Below are 343 nucleotides of genomic sequence, written 5' to 3'. Positions count from 1 at the left end.
ATACCGAAAATATTAGACAGACCCTTACGCAAGGTAGAAAGTATGTTAAATTGAATATTTATTAAGAATGTTTGGTACCTACAATAGTAGCAAAAAGTTAAAGAACTGATTTTGACGAATATGCTCTTCTCATATAGTTTGAGTAATAAGGATTGTACAGAATGTTATCATTTATTCAAAACTAGAGCGCAGAAATGCTTCTGTTGCTTTTTTCCTGAGAATTTTCGAATTCTATGGCCAAATCTAACCAAAAAATTAAAATTAAAATCTTTATAACTTTGAATTGCTTCAGTAAATCGACTTCGGCTTTTGTCTTAAGTCTTTCAACATATATAAGAACAAA

This window comes from Wasmannia auropunctata, unplaced genomic scaffold (genome assembly GCF_000956235.1).
Source record: "Wasmannia auropunctata unplaced genomic scaffold, wasmannia.A_1.0 LD336069.1, whole genome shotgun sequence".
In the NCBI taxonomy this organism is placed as follows: domain Eukaryota; kingdom Metazoa; phylum Arthropoda; class Insecta; order Hymenoptera; family Formicidae; genus Wasmannia; species Wasmannia auropunctata.
The sequence above is the reverse complement of the archived record's forward strand: the minus strand, read 5'-3'. Positions refer to the sequence as shown.